This window comes from Vanacampus margaritifer, chromosome 10, assembly GCF_051991255.1.
Source record: "Vanacampus margaritifer isolate UIUO_Vmar chromosome 10, RoL_Vmar_1.0, whole genome shotgun sequence".
In the NCBI taxonomy this organism is placed as follows: Eukaryota; Metazoa; Chordata; class Actinopteri; order Syngnathiformes; family Syngnathidae; genus Vanacampus; species Vanacampus margaritifer.
In genome coordinates this window covers 6009244-6027768 of record NC_135441.1, presented here as the reverse complement: position 1 = coordinate 6027768, position 18525 = coordinate 6009244, and positions in this window count along the sequence as shown.

Genomic DNA, 18525 nt, shown 5'->3' with positions numbered 1-18525 from the left:
TCTGGGATGCTTACCGTCTTGGCCAGGATTCTCAGAAAAATAGATATTCAAAGTGTGATATGTTGGATCTGATTAATATTTCATCGTTTGGGGACGAACAAGTCAAACATCCATCCATCTATCCCTTTTCCGAATAGCTTATTCCTCTTCAAGGTCATTTTTATTTTTACAGTAGTTGTGTCTGGGAAAAAAGCAACAGATACATTATAGGAAACACATTTAGACCCATACAGTAATAGTATTAGTGTTGTTCGTCTTTCAGCTTTCCTCACAATTGCAACATCTAAATACCAACAACGTGTAATCTGTGAGTAGCCACATTACAAACTGTACATCTATGCGTTGTATTTTATTGTCTGACATGCTGTGATACACTCCAGCACTAGAATGCATTAGCTAGCTCATAAAATATTTTCAAGGTGACTTTTATTGTATTAACTAGCTATGCTTTTAGGATTTGTCGTGGCAAGACCAGCTGTCAGCGTTCTGTTTTTATAATGTGCTAGCCGCTCCATGTGCAGATGGCTGTCTAAGCATCGAAGTCTGTCTGTATAAAGCACATTAAGGTGCCTTGTGTATTTAGAGATAGTCCTATATAGTTATGACAAGGATGCAGAAAATAACCCAAAAGCTCGATAAAAAAAAAAAGAAACAGATTTATTGAATAGACAATAATGATTTGAAAGTATCAACAAAAATTCACAGCAAAGCTGGACTCAAAAAACAATGCAAGAAAAATTTAGGAACTTAGTGAGGCTGGTAATAACTAGGAACAAAATAAGCAACTAAAATTGAAAGCAAAAGGCTGAAGGCAAAAAACTGACTTTAGCAATATTAACAAATAGCATGGATACTTGGACATGAAACAATGCTGATGGTTTCACTCAGGACGTGGCAGGAAACAAGATAAACTGACAAGAGACAGGGCTAAACTCAGACTATTTATACACAGGGCGATGGTCACAGGTGGAGACAATTAGGCTAACGAAGGAAACAAGGACAGGAAGCAAAGCTGCTGCCACAAGAGGAAACTATAACTACAAAATAAAATGATGACATTAAAAACAGGACTAAAAACTAAGAACTTAACAGAAGCGACAAGACATGACAGATTATTTAAGGGCAGAAACCGATACCGATTATTAGTAGTCAAGGACACCAACAACCAATATTTAGAGCTGATATTTATTTTCACTAAAAAGTAAAATATTCCCATAAAAAAAAAACTCAAGCTCTTAAATTCGTTGAATTTTTAAGCATGTGTTACTGAGCAACTTTTAGGATTCGTAAAATATTTGAGTTTAAAAAAAAAATCTTAGTCAATAGACATCTTTGTTTTAAAATTCTAACAAAAAGTTCAGTTATCTCCCAAGGGCCAGTAGCATGTCTTCACAGGTAAAATAAAATCTTAAACAAGTAAATAGCTCCCTATTGTTTTCTACAGTAAATAAAAATTTAAAAAATGTCAAAATATCTTTCAGTATTAAAATTTACCGAATAATTAATACTTAACAATTGCAAGCAAAAACAGAAGGTGCAGAGAGTTCCCAGGGTGAACAGCATCTCTTAGAACGTTAACTGAAATTTTAAATAAATACTTTCCTGAAGTTGACACATTTTTGTATGATTCTTCAAAAAGGCCGGCACTGATAATCAGCCCGGCTGATATTCGTTCTATCCTTATTTTGTATAAATGCGCTAAAACTGCCTTTCCTAAGCAACAGTGGTTACGAAAAGTACAGCAGCCTAATGATGGTTGATGGATCGGTGTATCAGCTTTTCTTTGTTCGCAGGCCTGAGATTCCATATATGAGAAACATATTCTTATGGCTTTCACAATAACAGCAGTGTGTACAAGTGCTAATTTTCCTTCTGCATATTATAATCGAAGCACCAGACAGATCATTTATCATGTGATGTAAGTTGCTGAACCGTTCAATAAAACCATGTCAGCATGCCAGTGATTCAATAATTGTGCAGACGTTTCATAGATTAAAAGCTTTCAGCGGGAGACGCGCTCATTGGATTTCAAGGTTTTTTCCTTATCAGTCTGCTCTATTAGTTAGACAGTGAACCTGCAGTCATATCTGATTCCACACTGGATTCATTCCAATTGAGTACCACTTTGAGTGTAAGAGGCTGACAAAGCAAGCAGTGTCAGTCTGATATTAAAATTGCTTTTCAGCTTGGTTACACATACTCTATGTTGAAAGCCTTTTCCTCTGTGTTATATCGATCCTAAATCTGTGAACGCTTTTAATATTTTAGTATGTTTTGTTTGGCAAGAGATCAGAATCTTATTCGAGATGGTCAAGGTCCTCCATATAGTCTAGCAAAGGTAGAAGATACGTTTGCCATTATTTGAATTTACTTATGCTTAAGTTCTTTATATTCAAAAGTCTGCCATTCTTTACTTGGCTCTCATGTACAATACTGTATACGGTGAGTAACTGCTGGAATTAGATTTCTCCCTAGCTCCAATTTTAGGTTTGCCTCATTGATGAAAGAGCTTGACCAGAAGACACATCCTGTAACAGGAGACTGAAAAGAGAGAAGAATCAATTATAGAGTGGGAGAGAGGAAAGACATGGTAAGACGTACTGTTGAGAGAGAAGGAAAGTGGAGGCAGAGACGGAGGAGGGATAAGAGAAAAAAAACGGCAAAAAAAAAAATCAATCAGACTTGGTTCAATAGATTCATCGGACCCTGAAGGTTTGTCATGGCCTGAAGGGTCTCACAACACTAATTTTGTCCATATTGGATCCAGTAGGTGCATGGGCCATAACGTTCTGGAGACTTACATTAATGCAAGGCACTCGTAATCATAAGGGCTGTTTATGTACAGCAAGGGCAAATGTTTGTTGTGCTTCTTTTTTCTTTCTTTTTTTTTTAAAATCTCAATAGGCATAATCATTCCCCTTTTTTAAATTGCCAAATTAACAAAGAATTGGTTCATAATGTGTTAAACTGCAATTGGCTTGCAACCAGTTCGGGGTGTACCCCGCCTCTCACCAAAATTCTGCTGGGATAGGCTCGAGCTTACTCGGGACACCTTGCAAGGGTAAGTAAGTGATATATATAAAAATGGATGGTTGGACGACAATCAGGGTTGGGAAGGCTATTTTAAAATTGTCTTCTGCTGCAGTTACTAGTTACCTGTTAAAAATGTTGTAAGTAACGTACCATTATGTTAAAGTGAAGCAACTTGATTACTTTTGAATTACTACAATACCAAATATGCTAAAAAAAAGAAGAAAGAAAAGACAAACGCATTTCTGACTGCTAATTTAAAGTTCCCATAGTATGAAAATTCACTTTAGTTGGGTTTTCTATCAATAATACGCATCCTTGGCCTGTGCACAATCCAACCAGGTATGAAAAAAGTCCGTCCGTTGCTTTCTATTCCTTTCTAAAATGTGAGCTTCAAACGGGCAGATTAAACTTCCGGGACGTCAACAAGACACGAAAGTGCACTCGACCCTGCCCCCTCGGGTTAGTGGCACCGCCTCCGGTAAAGGTTTGCCACACCCACAGAAATTCGAGAAGCTGGCTGCTCTTCTTTTTTTTTTTTTCCTGCTCACATACGGTCCGTGGAGAACAATGGGGAAACAACGATCGGGAAGAAGGGGTTTGTTCTGTTTCTGGCTGCACAGTGCACAAATGAGCATCCTAGTGCTTTTCTACTTCCGTTGTCCGAGCCTTCGAGAAGACAGTGTACCGACTGCATTTCTCGAAGGACTGTTTTGTTAATGAAAGCCTGTTCAGAGCTGGATTTGCAACTCTTTTAAACATAATAGATCAATCTCAACAGTGTGTGACCAGACTGCAAACGTGAAAGATGTAAGTTTAACATTTTATTTTGATTTAGTCTTCCTTCCTATCCTTTCAATTAGAGATGTGCCATATCATACCTTCTACCATATTACCAGTGTATTTTTAGTGCCTAAAGTGGGAGCTACATTTGTCATGTGGAGGTTGTTTGGTTACAAGAGGTCAGATATGATAAAGCAGACGGTGGCTGGATAATACTGAACCAGACACGTATTGTTTTGCCAAGATACAATTTGTGGTGGTTATTTTGGCGTGACTGGCAATTCGCCACCTAGTAGACGTGACTGCACAGTGGCCTAAATGTGCACATTTGTGTTATTTATAACCGCTTGTTTGTCTACAAGCATTTACGGCAATTCAGAGAGCTTCACGGCAAGATAACGCTCGCAGGAGAGTTGCCGGTTATGGTAAAATAACCACTGCCTAAACAATCACAAACTAACGCTATAACATAGTCTCTGTAGTAAAGTTATGCTACTTTTTCTTACGGTGAAACATTATGCCACTTTTCCACGTATTATGTCTGTTTGGCTCAAATTGGTACTGTTGTACCACACTGCTTCTGCTTGCCATGGCGAGTCATTTCCATTCACAACATTAGCACATGGCTACCGGAGCCAAAATCACATCCCCTTCAAGAGAGAAGGGTATGGCCTAGGCGCGGCCTGGTTGGTGCAGCTATTTACATAAAAGTGACACTCCCCTAAAACAGGCTGTTTTGAACAGTTTTTTTTTTTTTTTTTGCTGATTTAGAGACAGCAAAAATATCAGATCCGAAGTCAATTTTGACAAATGCATGTCACAGACATGTTTTTTTACACATTTGAGAACTATTTTAGTATGTGGAAAAGTTTAATAATATGAGACCTTTAATGCTAAATACGCCACTCTGTGTGGCTCAATGAATCTCACCACACACCACTATGTTTAGATACAACTTCATTCAGGACATAATAAGAGTTAACATTTAAAAAAAAAAAGGTAAGTAATTTGCTTCACAGTCCAGAGGTTGAGTGTCTTAATCTATCTTAATGTTTTCCCTTGCTTGCGTGAGTTTTCTCCAGGGACTCCGGCTACCTCCCACATACCAACGACATGCATCAGTAGGTTAATGGTAGTTGTGAATGTAGGGTGGGAATGGTTATTTGTCTATATGTGAATGGCAACCAGTACAGGGTGCACACCGCCTTTTGCCTATCTGTCATGTTTCAGTTTTGTGGGATTGTGTTACGGCCCACGTTTCGTGGTACAGTTGGGTTTTTGTTTAGTTTTGGTTGCTTGTGTCCTTTGTCTGTACCATCTGTTTTGTTATGTTGTCGCTGTGTCCTTCCCTTGTCTCATCAAGCTTTATGTGATCTACCTGTGTTTGCTTGACCTTTCCTCTTGTGTCAGTCAATCAGTGCCCCCTTCCACTTGTGTCTTGCCAGGTGTGTCTCGTCATGCGTTAGTGTTGGTGTATTCTGGAGTCCATTTCACAAAGGATGTTCAACAAACACCGAGACTAACCCTGAACAGCTAGTTGACATACACTGAGAGAGGAAACTCTGCGTTTTCGGTTCCAGGACAAATGATTTGAGGTAGTTATATCAACGCAGAGTAGTTTCACCTGGCGTTGCCACTACACTAAACAGTCCATATCAATGGAGCCCCGATTCGTTGAGTCACCATGGTAACGGGGAAGCGCCGATCGCGGCGCGCCCTCTGCTTCCCCACTTTTTTTAAATATATTTTTTTTACCCCTCTCAACTGAAAATCTTAATGCGATCATGTGGTGAATTTGAACATATCTTTAGAAAAAAAGAGCAACGCTGCAGCGGCTGTTCCTATAATCAAAACAGCTAAGGTTGACATTTTAAGGGCAAAAGTGTTTTATAAAATAAATGAAGACAAAGTTCTAGTTATCTTTTTTTTTCCAAATAATAAAAATACCTCAACATGCAATTTAAGGCACATTCCCTTTCTTTGAACATGGAGAGTGAATTACAAATTAGCCTTGGTCCAGAATATTGAAAAATAATTAAAGTAAGCCAGGTACCAGCTGTCAAACTTACTTAGCAGCCAGGCACTCGTTGGTCATGTTAACAGCTAGCCACTAGCCACTTACGTCGGAGACTTCCGCCGTATCATACAATGACGGCGTAATTAATTAGCGGTTTCTTAGCGTCCTAAATTAGCGATTGAACATGAGTTTGGAATAGCGTTGTGTTTATGCTGGTCGCAACTACAATGTTAATCAACTATGATAATGAAACTAAAAGGGAAATCAAGCTAGCCATCACGCCACGACATGGGCGAACTTCAAAGTAAAAGTAAAACTAAGGCTATTTGCATTGCCGTTAATGTATTACTGTATTTGATAAACTTTATTTTGAAGTTAGGCTTAGTGTGTTACGTTGCGTTTCAGCTTCCTTGACATGTCAGAATGGTATTGACTGTGAATGTGCACTTTGTTTTTGTTTTGTTTTTCCCCCCACCAACCAATCCACGGATTGGGCTTGATCCGAACCGTGGGGCCTGCTCCAAACCGACCATTATCATTGATGATCCGTTGCACCACTATTCAGAAGAGTTATGAAAATAATTTTTGATAGTTAAAAAGTATTGCTTTAGAATTAACTCGGTGTGAGTCAGTTCAGCACTGGGCTTTTTGCTGTGAAGATAAGTGGTACAAAATTGATGGATGGTTGTGGGAGAACATCTGCATGTGCTTTACTACTGAAATTAAGCACCTAAAAAAAATCTTTCTTCAGTGATTGGCCCATATTGGTTTGATGTTAGCAAGAGAAAGTTGGAAGGATTTTTTTTTTCATATTATAGCTTCATGTATGCAAATGACTCATTGGAAAAAGAAAGTGGGAATGGTGGGAAGGGGTGAGGGGAGGGGAGGGGACCTGCCTCAAGCCAGTTTCATCACAGTTATAGTAATTATCTATTATCAGTTTTTTCAATGGATCTTAATTAGTTAAAGTGACTATGAATTAGTAGATATCTGCAGTAAGTATTGCTGTTGGCTGTTTAACACAAGTACATTATGCATACATTAATACTTTACTATCCTTATCCAAGTATCCTTAAGGCATCATTTTATTTCTTCTTTACAAATGAGACATTCTGGAAGGGTTCAATGCAGGGCCAGTTGTCAAGAAAATAGATTGCTAAAGAGGTCAAAGGAAAATGGGGACCGAAGAAAGCAAAGCAATGACAAAAATATTAATGAAGCAGTTAAAATACTGTAAAGGACGATGTGATGAAAGGCAGATGTGGTAGTGGCAGAGGGAAAAAAAGGCTGGTGCCGTTGAATTAATGATCAGCAGCACTTAAAATCTGACTACCTGTAACTCAACCGGCTACATAATGAAATACATTTATGACTTGACATCACTACTTTTTTTGTTTTTATTGCCACTGACGTATTTCATCAAGTTTAGCTTTGAATATAGTTATTAGTTTCAGTGACATGCACCATTGCCACATGCATGCATGTGGCAATGTGCATAGCTTGCCATTAGGCAAACTAGGCAATTGCTTGGGGCCCCCTAGTCAGAGGGGCCTCCAGGGGGCCAACAGATTTCACACAAACCACATATCTTATTCTTTCACATTAGGAGTGCCAAGGTGCAATGACAAAACTGGGAACGGGAATTAGCCATTCAGCCCTTTTTCTTTTCGGGTATATTTGTATGTGAAAAGTGAATGTTGTAAATTGTTTCTATGATTGTCCGAAAGGAAAAATGAACAAATAAAAAAATGACCGTGTCAAATTCCCTAAAGGGGCCCCGCTAGCCAAACTCAGAGCCATATTTAGAGAGAGTTTGGCCAACCCGGTTTCAAGCAGGGTAACAAAATGGCGTCCGTTTGTCATGTGACCAGCAGTTGACCAATCACAGCGTGACAAATCACTGCTGGTTACATGACACATGGACGCCATCTTATTACGCTGCCGAAAACAGAGTTGGCCAATTTCTCTCTATACATGGCTCTGGCCAAACTCGCCCCTCCCCCACTTGCTGCTAATCAGAGCGTGCGTGTGCTAGTGTGAACAAATAATAGGGTGGCAGGAGATTCTCCGAAAAGACTGACATGAAGAGAAGCTATCCATATGGGATTGAAAAATGGAAAATAAGAGGAAGAAGAGAAAAGAAAACAAGACAGTGGTGACCGTAAGTAAGAGTTGTTTTTATGACTGTCTGCGTTAGGAGAAAGACTTTCAAGGGCTGGCTTTAATTTCAATCGAGCACAGAGAAAATCACTGAATCTTGAACATATAATAACTGCTTTTGCACAAGCCAAATCATGTAAGCACCACTTTTGAAAATGGTCTGAACATATGTTCTGAATTTAATAACTTCAATATTGAATATACAGTGCAGGCCAAAAGTTTGGACACTTTCTTTTTCAATGCATTTGCTTCATTCTCATGGCTGGTTACTTTGTAGATTTTCACTGAAGGCATCAAAACTATGTATGAACCGATGTGGAGTTATGTACTGTGTTGGATACCCTTACCAACACCATCAAATGTCAGTATAGTTTGAATTTGCTTTAGCTTAATTACTACATTATTTAATATTTCCAGTTAATATTAAGTCTGTAGTTTTGTTTGGACACATATTTTCTAAGGGGTGCTCACTTTAGTTAATATTTGTCTGAATATTTACTGCATCTGTTCTTGTTTGAGGGAAGCAACCAGGACGGAAGGTGAGAGGAGTTAATTTGGTTTAATTGCACTTTAGTTTTCACCTGTTAGTTTATATATATATATATATATATATACATATATATATATATATATATATATATATATGTGTGTGTGTGTGTGTGTGTGTGTGTGTGTATACAATTGTTAATTTGTCCTATAGAATTAAGTTGGTCATTTAGTTTGATTTGTAGTCATACCTCCCTCTCCCTCTTGTGTTCATTTGGTTGTTCCACCCCTATTAAAGCCACCAGTTGTTTGTCTGGAGGTCAGTCCAGTTTGAGTTGTGTGTTATGTTAAGGTGACCTATTTTAAATTGGACCCAAATCTTTAGCTATTAGTTGATGTTGGAATTTTTTGTTAATTTTTTTTTAGTTTGATTAGATCAAATGGAAGCTTTTTTTGAAGTGCCTGTGTCCTTGCCCATGTTTGGTCCACTACAATACTTAACAAAAAAATGTTAAATAACTGAAAACATGTTTTATATTATAGATTCTTCAAAATAGCCATCTTTTGCGCTGGTTACTTTTTTTGCATTCTTACATCTGGGAACTCCTTAAAAACTGTTGTAAAACCCTTCCAGATGACTGCCTTTTGAAGCTTATCGAGAGAATGCCACAAATGTGGGAAAAAAAGTAATCAGAGAAAAGGGTGGCTATTTATTTTCATTTAATTATTTATTTTCTCTTTTTGTCAAGTACATTACTCCACCTGGATTCGAATGGTGTCACAGTTGTCATAGTTTTGATGCCTTCAGTGAGAATATACAATGTACAGTACATTGTTTAACCTCCAAAACATTTTTCCTATAGAAAATAATGTAAATGCAATGAATCCGTTCCCAAGCTCCAAAAACAGAAAATTCCTTTTTTAATTTCTGTTTATGTAAAAAAAAAAAAAACATATACACCCTGTAGAGTATTTAAACAATAAGAAATACCTTACCTTTTTTGTTGTGGTGTGATGGCCTCAGTGGGTGAAAAATGCTATGTTAATGAATGCATGCTTTAGTACAGTGCTGAGTTGGTAGTCTAACAATATGCCCAATGTAAAATACACTGGGCATATTGTTAGAGTACCAAGGGGTTATTGTGCGCTGTTTAGCGTCAGGCATGTTGTTGAACAGCTAAGAAGGGTCCTTGTGCCAGTATTTACGGAAGTAGTACAACGGTGCGTTAATCTCCTTCTTAAATCCACTATGGTTCGTAGCACTGTACGTTTTTCTTCTCTGCCACCGGCACTGCTGACTTTCTTTGGGCCCATGTAGAAGAAAATTGTTGTGGAAAAATCTAAATGCAGTTGCGAATGTACGGAGCACCTCCAGGAGTATGGCTTAGGGCACCCACTCTGACTGAAAATGAGCAGCGCTTCCTCTCCACTAACGCAACGTGAGCATTCGGCATCGTTCGGCTTCCCGATCAACGTACGTTTGGCTTTGCTTGGTTCGCCTGGGTGTTCAAACTCCAAGAATGAGTTCAAACTCCGAGGCATTTATACTCAGATTTTTTGGTCGAAGTCCGATTTGTACGAGTTCTGAGACGTTCGAACTCCGAGGTTCCACTGTACATAGTCATGAAAATAAAGCATAGTATTGAATGAGAAGGTGTGTCCAAACTTTTGGCCTGGGCCGTATTCTATTTTAAGTTCCAAATTTTGTTTGTTTAAATACATGTATGTGCACTTTACTATTGTATTACTGTTTATTTTGTTTCAACAAGTTATTTGAATGAACACAATTTTAAAATTTAACAACATGCATCTGACGAATGGTTGTCTGTCGTGCCCCGTGCCAACCCCCCATCCACACCACATCTGCCAGGGCCCGCAATCCTTTCTTGCTTGGGGCCCCTGTGGACCCTTACTACGCCACTGCAGGCAAGACTATGTTTTAGATGAAGAGGGAAATAAGGAAGCATGGCATGAATAAGGAAATGTGACAGCAGAAATGAGGAGGGAAGTAAAAGTAAAATTTATTGATGAAAAACATTCCAATTTTGGTCTAGCAAAGTTCTTTAAGTACTACAAATGTGCAACGCAAGCAGGATATGGAAATTATAGAAACAATCAAGCTATGGTTTTCAAATAAAACAAACACTTATTACAGTACAAGATATATATATATATACATACTGTATATATATATCAAGCATAATAACCGCACTACTGTGGCTTTTGTTGTATTCTATGAGACAATTGCCCAAAAAAATGAAATGAAACCTTACTTTGCAAACAGCTGAGGGAGCCCTGAGGCGTTCCCAGGCCAGCTATGAGACATACGCCCTGCAGCATGTCCTAGGTCTGCCCCAAAGCCTCCTCTTGGTTGGGCATGCCCGGAACTCCTCACCGGGAAGGCACTTGGTAGGCATTGGGATAAAATGTCAAATCCAACGCAAATAGCTCATCTCAATGACTATGTTTACATGCAGTCAATAACCTTTTCAAAATATTTGGGATATGGAAGGCCATGTAAAAATGTGAAAAAAACCCAAGAAAACTTCTTCGTCATTTAAACACAATCGGAATACCTCGATTGAACGAGGCATTGGTTTCTGTTTTGCGAAAGGAATCTTGGTCTTTTGAGTAACGGAATGACTTGTTTAGCAAACAAGTCTAACTTGAATATGTTTGACTACTCTGCGGCGTTTTCACGTAATTTACTGTATGGTGAAAATCCCCCACACACACACACACACACACACATATATATATATATATATATATATATATATATATATATATATATATATATATATATATATATATACATATATACACCAAACACTTAATTTCTGCACTTTTGATTTGAATGCTAAATGTTGTATTTTCTCTGTCCACATGTTCAAAACTGTGTTTATTAGCGACATTGTGCCTCACATTGTTGAGCATTGCTAACAACGATCATGAAACATCACTGCCGAAACAGTCACGACCAAAACATATGGAACATTTTTGGCTCTGACATAATGGTTTCTGTAATGACAATATGATGTTCATTTGTGAATAAAGTTAAGTCTTTCATAATATAATAAATAGATACATGTCATATATAGATCGTTCTGATTTTAGTTAGATTCTATTTCATATTTTAGCTGAATTTATAGGGAGGAACACCAAAATGCCAAAAAGCCGAGCAGAGAGACTGAGAGAGTGTAGGCAAAGACTTAAGAATGACCCAGTGAAATACAACAATATTTAATAAAGGAAAGAAAAAGAAATAAGAGATGGTAGGAAGAAGGAAAACTAAAATCTATCAACGACTTATCCAGCAGAGAGCAAAGGAAAGTCAGAAGAACATGGAGGAAAAGACAGGACCACCGGATGACCCTGAAAAAATGGAGAGGGATGGAGAAGTGTTACATCAGAGACAGGGCCTACATGGTGGTACCAATGGGTCACAAAGAACAGAGGCCATATGTTCATGTTTCCAACCATCAATATTCAACATTGCACCAAGCGGACATCTTGAAAAAGATGCAACACCTAACCCTACAGCCCCACAAGATGGACAACAAGGACCTTATTTCATCTCAGAGAGTAAGAAAGCTCTATTCAGTTGATGATTTCACTGAAAACTGAAGATAAGTGGTGCATTGTCGCATATGACAATGAGCCGTATCCTGGCATTATTGAAGATGTGGAAGAAGGTATGTTAATATTTAGTTAAATTACAAGTTTGAAAAATATGTATAACACTTTTAATCCTGTTTCCTATCTACCATTTCCTCACATTATTCTCCCATCTCCAACAGTTGCCCTGGAGGTGAAGGTAATGCACAACATTGGGAGAAACAGATACCGTATTTTCACGACCATAAGGCAGGCGCAGTCAAAGTTACGGTTTAACACACACAATAAGGCACACCGCACAGGGGGGAGAGAGGGAGAGAAGGTGCTGGAGAACTCGCCACCAAGTTAACTCTTCCGTGCTCTCATGTCTGTCCTCAAGGAAGTCATCTGTTAAGATAAGCGTTCCATTCTTTCCATTTCTTGTTATACTTGTTAAGCGGAGAGTCTAAAGTTTAAGTTACAAAACAACATTTTTGTCAAATGTATGTTACAAAAAATTTTGTCTTTCCAATTAAAATTTCATATGGAAGATGAAACCACTGTTATTTCTTCAATGATGAATTAATGTGCCCTGTGATGGACCTGTCCAGTATGGACTCTGCTTTTGCCCTAAATTGGCTGAAATCGGCTCCAGCACCCCCGAGTACAGGACAAAACGGTAAAAAATGCTTGAATTAATGTTTCATTAGTTATAATACATGCTAAAAGTTAAAATATAACAAAAAGAGTGAAGCGATTACAATATTACCCTCAGACAAAGTATTACTGCAACAACCGCAACAGTATGGTCACTACCGAAACATTGCAGTCACTACTGAAAAAAAGAGATGTATTAACAAAAATAAAATTTATTTAATTAACAATCAAAGAATTATGATAATTATTGGTTACAGTCTGTGTGTGCTTTAAGCAACGATAAATTAAAGAGTCAATATGATCAGCTTTCTACATTTTACAATGACATTTTTTTTTTTTAACTCTTTCACTGCCACTGACGTTTAAAGACGTCAAGTAAAAACCTACGCTTCACTGCCAATGACGTCAAAAGACGTCATCCAATGATTTTTTTTTTTTTTTTTGAAACGGGTAGAGGAAACCCTCCCGCATGTCTGGTCAAAGTTTCAAGTCTGTCTGTTGTGCCTAAGGACTATTTTTGGCCCCTAGAGGGCAGCGATGACTCTCTTTTGACAAGATCGGGTGGGCGTCAGTAGAGGCGGAGCTAGAGCGTCGAGCAGGAGATGAGAATGGAAGACAAAGGAAAAATGGCGGCCGGTCGCGAGGAGCTCACACCCGAGACGTTTTTTTCAAAGACCAAAAGCATCGCTGAAAAAGCACATTGTTGACGATGATCATCATAGATGATGAAGATGAGGGTGACTCCGTGGTTGGAAAGCATTGACGCGGCAGTAGAAGACGTTAGATGGAGCTAGATGGAGGAGGGAACGGGCAATGGCGAGCGTTTGCAAGCAGCTCTACACTTACAAGACGAAAGGCATCGACCAACGCTAAAATAGTGCATTGATGACGACGGTGATCATACGCGATGATGATGAAGGTGAATCCGAGCTTGACGGCGAAATTGGAACCGCTGACGCGGCGGCTATTACGGTGTCGTAACGCGGAGCGCAACCGAGCACGCACAGGCGGACGTTCGATCGGACGACGGAGAGTGCCCCGAGTCCAATGCATATTCATCGGAGGAGTGTGTACAGTCTGCTACTTGCTTTTTATTCCCCGGAAAAAAAGGCCGTCAAGAAAGTGTAACGTTTGCACGCAAAACGGACCGATGTGAAAGTGAAAGTAAACTGTTGTGCGAGTCCAGCGGCGTCTCCTTGCACGCAGGGGAGCGTTACAAAAGGAAAAACTGTATTTTAAACATCCACATAATTGTAAGTAGTACCACAGTTGCACACATTTGGAAATAGTTTGCGAAATTGTTTTGTCAAATTGTTACACTGTTGAATGGAAATAAACGTATTTTGCAATCAAAAAACACTTTTTCATTGTTGGTGAAAGCGTTTTACAGAAGTAAAGCACTATTTAGGTGTTTGTGGCATCATTCATGGACAAAAAGAAGTGTACAATTCACTAGAGTGCATGAAATAACATCGTTTCACAAAAAGCTCTTTTTCTCCGTTTTTTGTTTCAAAAGAGAGCATTTCGGTGAAAGTAACCATTTTCTATTGTTGATTACTGAAGAACGGAATAAGGTAGAAACAAACTTTTTTTTTCTGATGAAAGCTGAGAGTCCAATCTTTCATTTGGTAGTATGTGTGTTTCCATAGTCCAAACACAACATTTTCTGTGGACCTTGAAAGATCACTCAAAATGCTTAAATCGGCTGGCAGTGGGGACAACCCGTTTCTGAAAACGTCTGGCAGTGAAAGAGTTAATTTTGCTACATTTTGGAAAAAATCATGAAATTCTGTCAAAAAATCATTCTGACTGATTTTGATGCCAAAACCATATATATTAATTTATAAAAATGTTAATTTTTTTTAAAAAAAAAAGCTCTGTACAAGTGGGGAATAGAAAACATGTGAATTGATAGAAGTCTTTTTTATTCTACTATAAAGCTGTGTTTCGGTAGTGACAAATTTCAGGACAGGCAAGATATTTAGGAAAAGTTAGAAAATATAATTTGAACATTAACTGTACTTGTACTATATTTGTGCCCCTCATATATGGTGCAACATGAATATAGTAAGTGTTTTTTCTGAAATAATATACGAATTTCACAAATTTTCCAACACTGAATTCGAACTAATTTGGTAGAAAGGTCCATATACTGTATGTGAGTGCATCTGGCACACAACCCTAACGGCAGCAAGGAGGAAACTTCACTAGTGTGGTGAGTGGCATGAATATAATGTTTTTTTATTGTCTGTAGAAAGTTAAAAGCGAAGCGGAAATTACGTCTATTTGTGTAATGACATCAGTGCAGCGCAGTTTCAATCGGGATATTTCAATTGATCACAATGGTCATGTATACAGGAGTAACTCTGTCCGCTCAAACAAGCAAACGGGTCATCTCGATTATTTATGGAATATTGGCCTTAACTCAAATAGTGACTGCATGTAAACGTAGTCTCTGTGGAAGAGCAAATTCCAGTAAGCGCTTACAGGCAAGCTTAGATCATGTTGTGATTATCTAGCCTTGGATCCTTGTGATAGTTTTATGATGGCAGGAGGCTCATTTGTTATTCATTTAATGTGGCTGCAGGGATTCACGTCTACTTTGAGGATAACAGAGGCTTAGGTGAAATCTCTGACTGGAGACGAAGAGGCTTGAATGGTCATCCCATTCAAACTTAAGAGCAACAAACATTTATGAAACACAGCAACTTGTTTTTTTATTTTATTTTTTTAAGTCATTGAAACAGTAAAACAAAAAACATTCAAGCTATAAATACTCACATCTGGTAACAACAGCAGTCAGTTGCATTTTTATTGGAATGGTGAATGTGTTATGTTGTAAAGTATCTTATGAACGTCTTGTAATTTTATGTCACATTAGCCCTTCTTTTCATTTATCGGAAAAATATATATATTGACTGTATATCTATATTTATAAACTCCTTCAACCAGTAGGGATGCTTTTGCATTATATTTACAACATTGTGATTAATACTTTAGATAATGTGTAAACATCCATTATCGATACTGCCGTCTCCATTTGGGCTGCAGGTGGCTGGAGCCTATTCAAGCTAACTTCGGGCAAAAGACAGGGTACACCCTGGACAGGTCATATGTAGCACCAGAAGATGAGCAAAAACGCAGACTGTTACGTGGAAACATCACCATCGAGTACTCGCCCTCTCTAATCGCTTTGCTCTGCCATATACAGTAGGCCTACTGAGCAAACGGTCTAAATAGACATAAGTGGACAAACCCCCCAGAAAATAATCGCAGACTTTCTGTCTCAAATCAGGCAAACCCTACACAGTGCACACATAAACTACATAGACTGGAAAAATTGTGATTCCCAATGTTCCCAAATCACAAAATACACTGTCCTGTTGTTTTTATTGCACCACAAAAGAACATAGCAAATGGGTTACTGTTACCACCCTAACCCTGTGTGCAATTTGCGGACACACGCGCTCCTTATGGATTTTGTTGATGATAAATGGCCGAAACATCCAATGATCTTGAGGTGCACTACTGAAGAAGTGTTCGAGGTCTGATTGAGGGCACGGGGCACCTAGGTTAGTTAGGATAAGGAAGGAGGGTGCTTTCGTACAGGCCTGCATGAAATTCTCTCCTGATAACAGGGTTCAGGAGTTTGGCATATGGTTTTGATTGTGTAAGTCCTATGAGCAGCCTATACTGAATGGTACTCCGGCTGACCCACTGGAGCGAAGGACTAAAGTGATGAGCGACGGCCAGTGCCTGTCCTTCGGTTCCATATTTAATTGCGAGGTCTACAACCAGCAGGCGGAGTCGGTGAGAAAGCTTAACCATTTTTTCTTTTGCCCGTGCCACCGGACTACTGGTTTGTTAGCTCCAGAATGGGTCATTAGAAGTACTTTCATGTGGATGACACCTTTCTTAATTAATCTCTAATAAGGTAATTGTGGATTGTCTTCAGGACATGATTTATCTGTTTTCCGTTCTCCAACAATGGGGAACGTATTAAAGAGACTCAGCCCGGATAGGTTGTGTGCAAGTTGCGAGTGCGGACATACGCGCTCGTTGCGGATTTTGTCTTGTAGATGGGTAGAGTATGAGTGAGGAGGTATTCAGGCTGACCCATCGGGGCGAAAGGCTATAGTCACGAGCGACAGCCAGTGCCTCTCCTTCATTTCCCTATTGAACTGCGAGGTCTACGACTTATCGGGAAAGATTGTCCCGATAGGTTGAAGGAGTCCCACCTTTTCATGGAGCATTCCTCCATGGGTGACAAGGACCATTTGTGCGACCTGTGCCCTACAAGACCAGTCCCTCTTATAGGGGACTCCAACATGGCAAGGCTCCCAAAAATTTAGGACAGTAAGGTACAAGTGTTTTCCGGGGTCCAACTTTACCCACGAAGTCCAGGTCCTCACCAATAGGACATCTGTGTCCCTCACCAATAGGACATCTGTGTCCCTACAGGTGTCCTATGTGGTGTTCTCCCTGGGGATCAACAACCACAGGCACAAAACCTCTGCGGTTGTGAAAGCCTCAATCGAGAAACTGGTGCGGGCGGCGGGGATGGTCTTCGCCCAGGCCATCATCTATGTAGCACAAGTTAACTCCTATGAAAGCCCGATTACAGCAGAAAAATATTGTGATTTCCGAGCTCGGCATGGCGATCCCACGCATCCCACAATCGTTCATTCGGTTCGTGGAGATCTTGAATGCACATCACAAACTGATCAAGGTGGAGGCCAGTTTTCACCATTAGGAAGTGAATTTCCTGGATGTCACGATTTACAGGACCGGGCTTCCGGCAGTCGGGCGTGCTGGATACAATGATTTTCTTTAAACCCACTGACACACATGTCCTGTTGCATAGGGACAACCACCATTCTTCCCACGTCTTTAGCAGGATCCTGAAATCCCAACTTCATCGGACTTGCATGTGAATGCAGGATAAGGTGGAGGCTATCAAGACCGTTTTTAAAGTACTTCGAACCCGGGGATATTCCTGCTCCTTTCTGCGCAGAGCACTGAAGGATTACAAGGATGCTGGTTCCAGGGTAAGGCCGAGGGAGGAAAAAGAGGATCTCCCCTTGATCTCTTCCTACTCTACGGGTCATCGACGGGCACATCGGGCCATCGATGCAACAACGACGCAGGATAGAATACCTGTGGATCCACCGACTGCACGTACCTTCCTAATCGACTCAATGCGAGGCATTTAAGGGGTGGGGAGAGATGGAGAAAATAAAAAAAGGGGGGGTGTTTGACTTGGGTGGGGCTAGTATGTCTTCAGGACGTAATTCATCTGTTTTCCGTTCTCCTTCAACGGGGATCGGATTACAGAGACTCATCCCGGACAGGTTGAGTGCAAGTTGCGAGTGCGGACAAACGCGCTCCTTGAGGATTTTATCTTGTAGATGGGCAGTACGTGGATGTGGGGGGAACTTAGATTCTAAATTATTCCTGAGGGACTCAAGTGTTGGATGTATGGCGGTATGTGTGTGTATATATACTGTATATGTGTCGGTTGAGTGCAAAGTGTGAGTGCTGACACACACGCTTCTTGTGGATTTGGTGGATGGATGGGAATAATTTTAGGTGGGTGTGCCTGGATGAGGGGGGGTTGCCTTACCTACCTTTCCTTCCAGTGTTGGCTGCTTGCTCAGTTGTGTGTTGTGTTCGGGCCTGGACCACCGGTTTCAGTCTGATGAATGGGTGAGGGACTTCCTGTGGTCTTCCCTAACCTCAACTACTCTTCTTGTCTTCCGCTTCCATAGTGTTGGTTATTTGTGCTCCGTTAAGGT